This window comes from Microtus ochrogaster, chromosome 4 (assembly GCF_000317375.1).
Source record: "Microtus ochrogaster isolate Prairie Vole_2 chromosome 4, MicOch1.0, whole genome shotgun sequence".
Classification (NCBI taxonomy): domain Eukaryota; kingdom Metazoa; phylum Chordata; class Mammalia; order Rodentia; family Cricetidae; genus Microtus; species Microtus ochrogaster.
The window spans coordinates 27,733,148-27,745,713 of record NC_022011.1 but is presented as its reverse complement, the minus strand read 5'-3'; positions in this window follow the sequence as shown (position 1 = coordinate 27,745,713).

The following is a 12,566-nucleotide window of genomic DNA, read 5'->3' as shown; positions in this document are numbered from 1 at the left end:
TTTTCGAGACAGGGTTTCTCTGTGGCTTTGGAGCCTGTCCTGGAACTAGCTCTGTAGACCAGGCTGGTCTTGAACTCACAGAGATCCGCTTGCCTCTGCCTCCCGAGTGCTGGGATTAAAGGCGTGCGCCACCATCGCCCGGCTGCCCTCAACTTATTTTACATAATTATTTTTTTCTTTTTCTTCCCTCCCTTCCTCCCTTTTCTTTCTGTTTCTTTTCCACTTGAAGCCCTCCAGCGAACATTATAATCCTTGCTGGGTTCCCGTGGCAGGTACACGGCCTCTCAGTAAATATTTATTGAGCTGAGATCATCATTAATTCATCTATCAATGATCAAACTTCACTCACGTTATAGTCTGGAAGAACCTTGAAGAGGTTCCAATACACGAAAGAAGCTAGAGACAAAAAGACACTCCCAGCTGCTTTTGGTGGCACACAGCTGTCGTCCTTGGGAGGCTGAAGCAGGAAGATGAAGAGTCCAAGGACAGATTGGGCTACATAGTGAGATTTTTGTCTTAAAAAGGCAAACCACTTGAGAACAAAAGACGTAAGTAAAATGTTCAAACAGGAAAATGGGAAAGCCAGGAAGCACAGCAGAGGACGCCAAGGGTCTGAGAGCTGGGGCAGCCAACAAAGGAAAATCAGGGACTTTCAGGGGATGACAAAAAAGGTTTGAAACGAGAGCATTGTTAGTTTGCATACCTATGTGAGCATAAATTTATGTCCACCTATTATTATCAAGATTTAACTAAAGAGATTTTTTTTTTTTATTTTTCGAGACAGGGTTTCTCCGTAGCTTTTTTGATTCCTGTTCTGGAACTAGCTCTTGTAGACCAGGCTGGCCTCAAACTCACAGAGATCTGCCTGCCTCTGCCTCCCGAGTGCTGGGATTAAAGGCGTGCGCCACTACCGCCCGATTAAGAGATTTTTTTTTTAAAAAGTAGATCAAACTGACAGGGACTCCATATTGTCACCTTGGAGACTCAGCGTGAGGCTGAGTCACAAAACAGGACAAAATGTTCCATTGTTTCTGTGGTCTGCTCCAGACCAATCATAGTTTTGTTTTGTGCGAGTCTGTGTGTGTGTGTGTGTGTTGTTTTTTGAGACAGGGCTTCTCTGTGTAACTCTGTCCTGGAACTCACTCTGTAGTCCAGGCTGACCTCGAAACTAACAGAGATCTGCCTGCCTCTGCTTCCCAATGGCTGGGATTAAAAGGCTTGGGCCACTATACCTGGCTCCAACAACAGGTGTTAAAGTCACTATTTCATTTTGAATTCCCCGGGACATAAGAAGGGAGACTCAGGAACACTTGTAGACTGTCATAGGCCACCCTGAGCCACACTAAGTCATTAGGTATTCAGCACTCACAGGTCACCATCAGGGACACTGATTCATAGGTAGGAATGAGGGACTTCCATGGCCCAGATCTATGACCTGCTCTACCATCCCATCATGCTTTGCATACACAGAACAAGTGCAAGGTCAGGTGACTACAAAGTCCAAGACAATTTAAACTTCAGCTTAGAGCCTTTGTGAACACAGAACCTGTGTAATCCCAGAGACCACAGACCCATACAGCTGGCCCTAGAAAATAGTTTGGATTGTCACCCAAGAGCCCACTCTAATGAGGTCTGTGTTGTTTCTATGCCTAACCCTCTGTTCGGAGGTGGATGTTAGGGTTGGTGATGTGCCTCAGGGGTACACATGCTTGTCTAGCATGTACGAAGGCTTGGGTTCTGTCTCCAGGACAGCATAAAAACATGAAAAAAAGAAAAAGAAAAGGAAGGAAAGAAAGACGAGGAGAAAAAGAGAGACTATCAGAGAGGAGAAAGAAGAGCTCCAAAGACTCTTGAGGTTGGCTAGGCTCCTGGAGGAGGTTGGCTGGGCCTAGAAGGTGGGGCCAGCTCTCTAAACACTCGCTTCTGCTTGCCAAAGGTTTGTCCGTGGCCTGGCCTTCCTCCCAAAGGCCGAATAATCTAGATCATTCTGTACAAAAGAGCAGGCTTGCTGGCCAGCCCCAGTCCTGTCTTTCCTGGGAATCCTTGGCCGGCACATCCTGTAGGGTTGGAACTGCTCTGGGGCTGGGAAGGTCAGGATGCCTTTGGAGGATGAGGCTGGCACGTGGAGAGGGCCACAGTGGGAATATAGGCCAGCCCTGGGTGGGTGTGCCTCATCTCTGAGTTGTTTATCACCCCCTTCCTCCATCATCCTCAACCTATTTCCCTCCCGGTTCTGCCTGGGATGAGTCCTGGCATGGCTGTACCCTTGATGGGTGAACTGTACCAGCTACTTTGTTGTGCCTCAGTTTCCCCACCTCCAACCTGCTCCCCCCTCCGATGATGTCATCAAAGCTTAGCGAATTAATCCATGGTTTCTCCAAACCATCTGTGACATAACTGTTAACCTTAGCTGATGATACACGATGCTCAACCACCCACACAGGTGCTCTTCTGTTTCAGCCCTGATTCCTGATAAAACTGACGAAGCCTGGAGTGGACTCTCTCTAGGAGTCACACACTCAGGCCATCATCCGATTTAGGCATTTCTCAACATCACCCTTGGATGGGACGGGAAGGAAGACACCAGCCAACCTGGACAGAGGCCTGGAGGAGGAATGAGCTGTCATCTGGAAGCCACTATGTGTGTAATAAGTGCATACCCCAGCTCTAGCGTCTGACCACCGAAGTCCCTCACCCCCTGGTAATGCCCACAGCCTGATTCACCCATGGAGGGGGGCATGGCACCTTGCTTCTCTTTCTGCTGAGCAGTAAAAGGATAAGGCTTAAGGACTCAGGACTTCAAGATTACAGGTCTTGAGCTCTGTCCCAGCTCAGCAGGTTGTCCTCAGTCATCCAGATCCCCTCTGGAGCCAACACATCATTCTCCCAGGCTGCTGTGGCAAGACAGCAAAAGCACGCGCTGGGACCTCCACTGGCCAGCAACCTCCCCTCCCCCGCTCCGTGGAACCTAAAGCCGGGGATTTCTGTAGTGCCCCAAGAAAACCTTGACCCTGTGTGCACTTTACATCCTGGAATCTGGCACTAGTCTCTGGTGCTCAAACCCTTAAGCTCCAGGCTGTGCTATTCGGAGAAGCCGCCATCAGCCACACGCCGCTATTTCTAATGTCAGCTTTTAATTAGTCAAGATTTATATGAGATTATAAACTCAGATTTCCACACACTAGCCACATTTTAAGTCCTCAGTAACCACATGTGGTTAATAGCTGTCATAAGGAACAGGTTACAGAACATGTCCATCCTTTCAGAAAGTTCTGTAGGGTATGATGCCCTAAAGTAGTACTTAGCAGCTGCCTACCCAGAGCAAGCCACTTACTGCTCGGGTCCTCGGTTTCCTCGTCTTCAAAATGGAAATTCACCCGTCCCTTAGCAAACACGCAACTGAATGCCTGCATGGCCAGGAAGTATTTTTTAGGAGCCCAGGATGTAACATCAAATGACACAAATATATATATATAAAAAAAAAAACCCATGGGGAAGACCTTTTAGAGGAAGGACAATGACACCTGTCTCTGAGGGTTATCTGAGGACAGAAAGGGAAGAAATGAATGTGCCAACCCAATTGACATGCTTAAGACATGTTACATGCTATTATTATTTTGAGATAAGCTCTCACTGGAGGCCCAAGCTGGCCTGGAACTCAGTCCTTCTGCCTCAGTCTCTCGAGTGCTGAGATTACAACATTTGCTAGACTGTTTAGCAGAGCTGCTATTATTGCTAGTAGTTTCTCGCAGTTCTACCACTCAGGACAGTAAGCACGTAGCACACAGGTCTCCATTTTCTATTCTGACTTCATGGCAGACATTGCTAACTGATAGACGCACCCTTCCTCTACCTCTGAGGTTAACAATGGGATTTTGGGAACTGATCGTCAGGCTGTACTCTCAATTGTCCCTATGAACTTCACAAACTCTGTTCACACACCCCAAACTCCCCGACCTGCACAATCCTGGATGCTGAGATCCCTCAGGTCCTGACTGCAGAGTTGAGGCTTTGTCCCTTGTCCCTCTTTAGAAGAAATAAGCATGTGGCCAGGACCTTGTCAGCTGCACAGTTGCTCCTGAGCTGGGTGCCAGTCGCTGATTCCTTGCTTGCCTGTTGGGAGTAGCCTCTGGCTGGTCTGGCTCTCTTCAGGTGTTGTGGAGTCTATGGTGCTCTTCTCTTTTATTCAGGAAAGAATGGGCCGTGTCTAGCTGGGCAATCAGTATTGGCCAAACGGGGCTGAGCGAAGCCAGCCTTGGATCTGCAGTAGGAGAAGACAGATACTGAGCACAGTTATCATAGAGCTAGATAAGGGAGGGCAGAGACTGGCCTTGCCTCTGGGAACCAAGGGAGGCAGGAACACAGTGTTCTGGGGAGTATGCCTCACACACAAGGAGGTGCCCATGCCCAGTCATTGTGCCCAGCCCCTGCAGCCTGACCCTTCGAAATGCCTGTCATAGACCGATTCAGCAGGCTGTCCTGGATGAATCGCCCAGCATCTGGTCTTGTTGGTTGTGCTTGTTCAATCACTTATTCAGTATACGAGCCTTAATGACCCATGGTATAAAGACAGACTAGCTTTGCTTCTGCCACTTAGCCACTGTGTGACATTGGGTCAGTTACACTGAAACAAACAAACAACAAGCTGAGGCTCAGGCTGCCTCCATCTTGCTATTTACTATACCAAGACGACCTTGAATTTCTGATCCTCGTGGTTTCACCACCTCAGTTCTAGGGATACAGATGTGCCACTACACCTGGTTTTTTGGTAGTGGGCATGAAACCCTGGGCTTCATGTATGTTAGGCAAGTATTCTACCAATGGAGCTACAGCCCTGGTCCTATACTTTTGTGGCCTCTTGAGGGTCACTGTCCCTGAGGTTTGGGGGAAGGCCGAAAGTGCGTTATTGCATAGAGATGGCTAGCATGATGGCTGGGATACTGTAACCCTATGCTGGGTACAGGGTCATTACTGCTTCAATCACACATACATGCACAAGCATGTGCACACATACACAGGTGCATTTACACATATACACATCCACACACAAGAATACACACTTATTTCTGCATGTCAAGCTTTTTCTCTTTCACCCTGTGGGAGTTGAATAAACTTCCTTTTTCTTTCTTTTTTTTTTTTTTTTGGTTTTTCGAGACAGGGTTTCACTGTGGTTTTGGAGCCTGTCCTGGAACTAGCTCTTGTAGACCAGGCTGGTCTCGAACTTTCTTTCTTTCTTTCTTTCTTTCTTTCTTTCTTTCTTTCTTTCTTTCTTTCTTTTTTTCTTCCTTCCTTCTTTCTTTCTTTCTTTCTTTCTTTCTTTCTTTCTTTCTTTCTTTCTTTCTTTCTTTTTAGATTTTCGAGACAGGGTTTCTTTGTGTAACAGTCCTGACTCTCCTGGAACTTGCTCTGTAGACCAGACAGGCCTCGAACTCACAGAGATCTGCCTGCCTCTGCCTCCCGAGTGCTGGGATTAAAGGCATGCGCCACCACCGCCCAGCGACATGGAACTTCTTGACTGGGCAGGTTTGCACCTGGGTCCCTCTGGGAGTCAATAAACCAGCTTCATTGCTCTCTGGGATCTTCTGGGCAGTTGAGTTGCCCTGAGGTTCTGGTGATGTCTTATCTGGTGATGGCACTCCTTATCCATGCTGTGTGACAACAGACCAAGGGGTTGGCTGTTCTTGAGAGCCTGATCTGGGATTTGGGCCACAGGACTGGAACCTACCCTATTTCCTCCTTGGAAACTCTGGGGTGACTCATGGCCAGGATCTGTGCAGGACTCTGTCGCATCTTCTGGGGGCGTGGGGAGGACACTTCTTCCTGTGTAGCAGACTTCTCTTCTGCCACCACCACTACAGCTGCTTCTTCCTCTAGCCTGGGGCGTGTGACACTTAGGCTCTTCGAGGGAGACTGTGGGCACAGCAGCAACTCAGAACCTCGCAACACAATCTGGTACACCTGCAGGTGAAGCATCTCATTGATCCAGACCAAGGACCCATTTCCACCACTCTGCAGCCTAGGTTGCTGCCCCAAATGGATTCAAGCTGAACTTTACTTCCAGGTACATATGGCTTCCCACCGGCCTAGAGACAGTTTCTCTGCACGAACTGTTTGGCTCGTTAGCTCAAGCTTACTATTAACTAGCTCTTACAAACTTACATTAGCCCTTTTTTATTATTCTATATTTTACTACAAGGCTCGTGGCTTGCTACCTCACATCTTTGTCTGCTGCCAGACTCCGCCTTCTTTTTCCCTGTATCTTTGTTTACACTGGTGGGCAGGAGAGAAATCGGTCCAACAGGACCAGATGGGACAGAGAAAAGACTTCCAGCTACAAGAACCAACTCCACAAAGTTGTCTTCTGACCCTCCACATTTGTGCTGTGGCATGTACTCCTCATTATAAATAATAAGGTAAAATTGAAGGATAAACTCTCCTAGGGCCCCTGGAAGGAAAGCATATTTGCTCAAAATATGCATGAACGCCAGGAGAGGCATTTGCACTATGCATGCAAGGTAAGTGGGGGACCAATAGGCAGACTACAGGGGAGAAGAGACCCCAAAGGGAGGAGGAAATGCCCTTATCATCCCAGGCAGAGCAGAGTTTGACTGACACATGGGATGCCCGCAGGAAGCAATAGGGTGACCCCATAGGGGCAAATCCTCCTAAGCATTTAGCTGAGTCTCAGGCACAGATTATATTTGAATTTCATAAATTAATCATGAATTTTGTAGAGACAAAACCCATGTCACCCCCAGCATACATTCGTTATCAGCCTTAAGGGTGTTTGGAAGCCAGGTGTGATGGTAAGGGCCTGCTATCTAGCTGTTTAACCATCGTAGGAGGATGGAAGAAGTTTGGAGATATGCCTAGGTTACTTAGCAAGTCCAAGGCTGGGCTGGGTAACTCGGTGAGATGCTCTCTTAAAATGACTGGTAAAAAAGGGGGCTGGGGATCAGATGGTGGTGGCGCAATCCTTTAATCCCAGCACTCAGGAGGCAGAAGCAGTCAGCTCTCTGAGTTCAAGGTCAGCCTGGTCTACAGAGTTCCAGGACAGCCAGGGCTACACAGAGAAACCCCTGTCTCGAAAAACCAAAGAAGCAGACAAAGGAGTGCTCAACAGGCTGAGACTGCTTTACTGGAGCAGTGAGGGGCCCCCAGCCTTTCCCTGGGAGGAAGGTTGAATGCACTGGGTTCAGGGAGGGTGGTTTATTGTTTCTGCAGGTGGAACAGGAATGCTCAGGCTGGGGCTAAGCCATTCTTCATGGCTAGGGGGCTATTGCCCATCTCAATTCCTCATGATCCAGGGCTATTACTCAACAATGGTGAGACCCTGGTTCTAAACAAACAAACAAACAAGTACATAAATGTCTCCACTTTGAAGTTTCCAGGTTCATTTCCAGTAATTCCTGCTAGAGCATGCTGTCCAAGCCCCTCAGATCCTGGGTTCCAGCCACACACCTACCTCCTCTTTTTCACGAGTCTCTGGTTTGGCTAGAACGAAGGAGAATGGCTTCCTGCCCTACAGCCTAAGTGGCCTCAGCCCTTTAAAATGGCCTGCAGCCATGGCTGGACACTGGCAGGGAACAGTCTCCAACAGTCTCCAAGCGATCTGGGGCCTCCATTCCTGCTGCTCCTCTCCTATGATGACTCCTTTTCTTATGGACAGGAGGCTGTCCTTTCTTACCGAGGCTGGACTCCAGTGGCGGCACCTCTTTGCTGGGCCCTACCTTTAGGAAGACACAGCCCGTGTACATGAATAATAAAAAAGCTTGCATTACTTAATTTGGCCATGATTAGGGTCAGCGATCTTCCTCCTTGCATCTGTGGGATTTAACACACACTTAACCACTGAACCATCTTTCCAGCTCCTGGACCACTTATTTGTAAGGATGTTTCCCAGATGACTTCTCATCCCTGTTCCCCTAGGTCCACAGCAGTGTCCCCTCCTGTGAGATACTGACAGCTGCCAATGATGTGCCAAACCTTCCTCTCCTTCCTTCTGATGTCAGCTGTATGTAGACCCAGAGTCAGTGTCAGCCATCAGGCCTGGGGTAGCAGCTGTGCTTATGACAGTCATTACCTAATTAAATGATACATAAATGTTGAGGCAGAAGAGTAAAAGCCTTGGCACACATCTCTAGGAAGACAGGCGAAGCTCAGAGGCCAGAAGAGGCAAATGATGAAGAGAAAGCAGGGGAACCAGGTGCATGGGCGGAGGGAAGCCATGCCTGTCTGGATGAAGGGCCTGTGGAGTCCACTCTGTCAGTCGCATCAGTGAGAGCGCACTGCAGCGGAGGCTGGTGGTGCAGGCCTGTCATCTAGCAACTGGGAGTGAGGAGGCCGAGGCAGGATTGCGAATTCAGTGCCCCTTAATAAGCCCTTATCTCAAAATGAAAAATAAAAAGAGTTGGGAATGTAGCTCAGTGGTCAAGTGCTTACCTGGCAGGTGAGAGGCCACTACCTCCACTACCCTGAAGATTCAAAGCAAACGCATAAAAATTGTGAGAGAGAAAGGAATGTGGTCCCTGTCTGCTGTGCGAAGTTCTGCATCTTCATGGTGAAGATGTGTGGGCACCTGTTATGGTGACTGAAACCAACCTCACTTTACAAGCAAAACCAACCAACAAAACAATCCACCTGTCTTGTTCATAGTTGATGATGCCAATAAATTGACATATGCTTCACTCTCAAAAAAATCACATTTATTTATCTATGTGTGCATTGGAGAGGGGTACACTACAGGGCCTGCCAGATGGTCCAGCCAGGGAAGATACTTGCTGCCAAGTCGAAGAACCCGAGTTTGATCCCTGGGACCCATAAGGTGGAAGAAGAGAATGGACACAAGTTGACCTCTGACCTTCGTATCTGCACACTGTAGCATGCAGGCTTGGGGCCGGTGCCTGTTGAGCTCTTACCAAAAGAGACCTTGACCTCCATGCAGAACCTCTGGACTCCTAAGTAGTAGAAACCCAGGGCATATTGCCTGAGCAGCCAGCAGCCAGGAGCTCGAGACTGCACCTTCAGCCCCCACTTAAGCAACGTAATCTTTCTGACACCCCTGAGTACCTCTTTTTAAAGCCCTTACATTGGTGAGATCAGCTCATTCCATTAATAGTTCCGTCTATAAATATTCCTTCCCAGGGAGGCACCTGTTTCAAGGTGCAGCCACTTGCTGAGGAAGCAAGAGTCAGGCGTGTGCTATTCCACCTGGCAGGTCAGCTGAGGAGGAACTTTTTTCCTTCAGCTTTTAGCCCCAAGGAAAACATGGAAACCACGGCTCTGACCTCAAAGAGTCTGTTGGGGTTCTGTAAGGACAGAAATACAGCAGTTGAATATGATGGGTTTTGATGTTTTGTTTTAAAAGATTTTTTTAAAAAAAACTCTCTCTCTCTCTCTCTCTCTCTCTCTCTCTCTCTCTCTCTCTCTCTCTCTCTCTGTGTGTGTGTGTGTGTGTGTGTGCCTGAGTTCTTAAATGTTATGTGTGTGCAGGTGTCTGTGGAGGTCAAAGGGCGCTGGATCCCCTAGAACTGGAGTTACAGATGGTTGTATGCCATGTGTGGGTGCTGGGAAGCGAACATGGGATCCTTTGAAAGAGCAACAAGTGTTTTTAACCATTGACCTGTCTTTCCAGCTCTTGGTTTTAGTTTTTATTTTTGTTTGGAGACAGGGTCTCATAGTTCAGGCTTGTCTCAAACTGGCTGTGTAGTGAAGAATGATCTTGGGCTCCTGACCCCTCTTTCTTTGCTTCTGGGATGCTAGGCCTACCTTTTTATCTGTGTAAATAAGGTTTTTGTTTGGTTGGTTTTTTGTTTGTTTGTTTGTTTTTTTAATTTTTCAAGACAGGGTTTCGCTGTGTGTAGCTCTGGCTGTTCTGGAACTCTCTCTGTAGACCAGGCTGGCCTTGAGCTCACAGAGATCCGCCTGTGTTTGCTTTCCAAGTGCTGAGATTAAAAGAATATGCCACCCCTGCCCAGCTAAATAAGATATTCTTAAAAACTCAGCACAGAAAAGCCTGGGTAGCCCAGCAGCCTGACTCCATCTCGTGATTTCCAAACTCTGCTTTCTGATGGAGATGTAAAGCCTCTGAGGTCAGATGGCCTTGGTTTAAATGGCACCTTCACCGTGTCCAACCCTGGCGTGGGCCCAGTGTGTGCACAGCTGTAATCCCAGTACTCAGGAAGCTGAGGTAGAAGGATTTTAAGTTCAAGGCCAGTCTTGGTTATTTAACGAGAGGCTATACCGAAACAAAACCAGCCTTAGAGGATGGCTTCAAGTCTCATTTAGGCTGACACAAGGACAGGGAATTAACAGAGAAGCGGCTGTGTACAGCCGAACATGGTGGAATACACTTGTAATCCTAGCACCTGGGAGTGGAGGCAGGACCAGGAGATGAGGCCAGCCTGGGCTCCATGAGATCCGTCTCCAAAAATCAAGACGTAAAAGGGTAGATAGGATCAAAACACACTGTACACATGTATGACATTCTCTAAGAAAATAGAAAACAGCCCCACAGAACTTAACGCGATGTCTGGCATTCCATGCAGGGTCACAGGACATCATCGTATTTGTTAATGCTAGATAATTAGCATATAGAATTATGATGTCATCACTATTAGTGCTATAGAACGCTGCAGTGGTCTGGCATAAATGGAACTGCAATTGCATTTCATACATTATCATATATATTGCTTATATCTGGGTGGGCATGGGCCTGGAAGGAGGCTGCGAAGGAGCTCCCAGAAACCAGTGTCTCCAGTCTGTGGCCACTGTCTATCTCTTGGGACAGTAACGGGTGCTGCTAAGGCCTTTGAAATTGGAGGGGTGTGTGCGTCAGTGGGACAGGATGTCTATGTCTGTCTGGGATTCCTGTGGCTCTTACAGACAGGCATCCATGGTGATCTAGATGGACAAATCCCTGCTTGTAGACCTGGTATTCTTCTAGGGGTGGACAGACAAAATATAAGATGAGAGAAAGGTGATCGATGGGTGCTGAGAGGCAGAAGCTTGGGTGACAGTGACTGGCGGAGTGTTACAGAGGACCTTCTTTCATGGCTGGTGAAAGCCGTGGTGGGGTGCTAGCTGTGCTCACTCGGGGGGAAAGTGTGCCCCTGTATTCTCGCCTCCATGTACATCCCAGGTTTGAACTCAGGTTGTCAGATTTGGTATCTAGCACCTTTATTCACTGAGCCTTATCAGTGGTTCATTTTTTTGTTTTGTTTTGTTTTGAGTTTGTCACAAGATCTTACTCTGTAGCGTTGGCTGTCCTGGAACTTATGTCACTTCTCTTGTCTCTTCCTCTGGGTTCCTGTGGATACAGGCGCAGGCCACCACACCCAGCCAGGTTACTTTCTGTATTGTGATATTCTACGGCGCCCAGTTGAGGTGGTCAGTTGTTCACAGCACAGCTGAGTAGATTAACAGAATCAAGGTTCCAAGGCAAAGCAACCCTTTCACATGTTTGTTCCAGTAGAGGGCGCCCTCAGCAAGGAGCAGAAAGAACTGTTGAGGGCCCTAGGGAATTAATTCCGGGTTTCCCCATTCCCATTGTCAGCATGGTGCTTAGAAAGTAGAGCCAGAAGATGCAAGGTCAAGTTCACTTTTTTTTCGGTAATAATTAATTCTTCCTTCCTTTTGTTTTTGAGGCAGGGTTTTATTATGTAGGCCTGGCTAGCCTGGAACTCACTATGCAGCCCTGGTTGGTCTACAACTCTCTTCCATGTTGGGATTAAAGACCATGCACCACCATATGTCACCAATGCACCACGTCACTATGTACCACCATGCTCCACCATGCACCAGCAAGCTCCTCGGTAGTAATTTCATATAAGTAAATAATATATTCACATGGTTTAAAAACAAACGTAGACATAATGACGCAAACCTTTAGTCCCCATACTCAGTGTTTGGGAGGCAGAGGGAGATGGATCTTTGGTCTACAGAGTGAGTTCCAGGACAGCCAGGACTACACAGAGAAATACTATTTTGAAAAACCAAACCAAAGCCGGGTGGTGGTGGTGCACGCCTTTAATCCCAGCACTTGGGAGGCAGAGGCAGGCAGATCTCTGTGAGTTCGAGACCAGCCTGGTCTACAAGAGCTAGTTCCAGGACAGGCTCCAAAACCACAGAGAAACCCTGTCTCGAAAAACCAAAAAAAAAAAAAAAAAAAAAAACCTAAACCAAAACCGACCAAACAAAAAAACAGGGGATGGAGAGATGGCTCAATGGTTAAGAGCGCTTGTTGCTTTCAAAAGGACTCAAGTTCAGTCTCAGCACCCAGGTCAGGCAGCTCACAACTTCCTGTAACTCCAGCTCCAGGGGATCTGATTTCCTCTTTTGGAATTTTTCATGTCTGTAGGCTCATCTGGCCTGGGGGCCCACACCTATAATCCCTGCCTTTGAGATAGCGAAGCAGGAGTATCAGGAGTTCAGAGTTATCCTCTGCTATATGGTGAATTAGAGGCCTGCATGGGCTACATGAGACCCTATCTCAAACACATACACAAAAAGAACAGAAGGGGAACTATCTTAATCAGTTTAAGTGCTTCCTGTGGTGGCATGAGGAC